Genomic DNA, 2,064 nt, shown 5'->3' with positions numbered 1-2,064 from the left:
ATGCACACGTGCCCAGCATGAGTTTAAGTCACCAGGTCTGGGGCTCAAACCACATTCAACTACATGGGTGTCAAACCAAATAGCTATTACGCCAACTGCTGGTCCCTCAATTACATATTTTAAATGCAGGTAGAAAATATAGCTCCAACTACCCCCCATAATTGAAGGTTGATAGATGGATGTGGATGTACAGAATCCAAGAAGGTATTGAACAATCTAGGCCACATGAAGACGGGCAGCTTTTCATAACGGGCAACCTAGTTGTTGGGAAGAACCAGAAACAGCAGATCCTGAGGTCTTCACCCTACCTCTGAGGTTCCTGAACTTGAGAGAGAATCAGAATCACCTGGAAGGCCCTCCACAACAGAGTTGTAGGCCCCATCTAAAGAGTTTCTTTTTTTCTTTCCTTTTTTTTTTTTTTGGAGAGTTTTCAGCTATAGGGCACATGCGCTCACCAGAAGGACAGAGACAGAGAGACAGAAAGTGAGAAATCACCCCTCAGGGGGGATGGCCACACCGCAATCCCTAAACTTAACCCCTAACCCTCAACCTAACCCCTAGACCTAACCATCACCCAAACCCAAACCCAAACCATAACCCAAACCCCAACCCTAACACTCACCCCTAACCCTAACCCTCAATATAACCCTAGCCCTACCATAACCCTATCCCTAACCCTGACCCCTAAACCTAACCGTAACTCTTCACCCAAACTTAAGCCTACCCTGGACCCTAACCCTAACCCTCACCCCTAATCCTCGCCCTAAACCTAAATTTAACCCTAACACTAACCATCCTGTAACCAGAACCCTAACCCTGACCCTAGCCCTAACCACTAAACCTAACCCTAACTTCTGACCCTTACTGTAACACTAACTGAAACCGTAACCCAAACGCGAACCCTAAACCTAATCCTCACCCCTAACCCTAATCCTAAACCTAAATCTAACCCTAACCGTCACCCTACTGTAAGCCTAAGCCTGTGATTTGACCAGACTCATTGCTCAATCTACTTGGAATGTTGAAACATACTAATTACAGGCACATCTTCATTCTCCACCCTCCACTCCACCATGCAAAGAAGTAGAAAATAATACAGATTTATCTCCTGAAAATGACCACTAACACAGTATTTTGGTGTATACTCATCTTTCCTAAATGTATTTGGTGGGGATTCCATCAGATTAAAGAAGTTGGTGACAGAAGTTGAAACACCCACTCTTAAGTGGATACGTTGGTTCTGCAGTGAGGACTGGTTTCCCTCCTAGGAAGGATGAGGAACCTAGACCCTTATGGGCCCATCATAGAGCTGACCTCCAGTTCCTCAGTCCTAGAAGACATTTTTGCTCTTTGCCCAAAACAAACAACTTGTACAATTATATATGGGTATTTCTCATTGTTTGTGACTATCTTAGATAGTTTGCACATTTATTTATAAACTATAGAATGTTACAAATAGTATAGTACATAAAACTTAGAGTGTGCGTAATTGGGCAAAGTGAGAATAATGCGTGAGAGATGTTAGGTGTTTTATATACTCTTTTGGAGCCCTATCTTTCTCATTTGTAAAATGGGAAGACAAAAATCTACCATAGGCCAAAATGGTGACAATTAAATAAGCTAGTGCATATGAGCACTAGACAGCATATTAATTATTTTTATTTAATTTTATTTATTATTATTATGTTTTAATTTGACCAGGGAGATAGGGGGCAGAGGAGAGTGAGAAAGCAAGCTGCCAGGTCTGGGACACAAATCATGGTCAGCCATGTAGGAGTCTAGTGCCTTAACCACCATGCCACCTGCCAGCCCCAATAGCTTATTTATTTAATCAGTTAGTTCGTTAATTTTTTAAGACATATTTTTGCTATAGGATGTGTGCACTCACCAGAAATAGAGAGACAAAACGTGAGAAATTATCCCCCAGGAGGGATGGCCACACCACTATCCTCTCTCTTCTATTCTCTTCTCAGGAGTTTGGGCACACATGTCACCAGTGTGAGTTTTAAGCTGCTGGGTCTGGGACTCGAACCACAGTCAACTATGTGGAAGTCCAGTGACATA

The sequence above is a fragment of the Tupaia chinensis genome, unplaced genomic scaffold (assembly GCF_000334495.1).
Source record: "Tupaia chinensis unplaced genomic scaffold, TupChi_1.0 Scaffold144318_1, whole genome shotgun sequence".
NCBI classification, from domain to species: Eukaryota; Metazoa; Chordata; class Mammalia; order Scandentia; family Tupaiidae; genus Tupaia; species Tupaia belangeri.
This window is presented reverse-complemented; position numbering follows the sequence as displayed.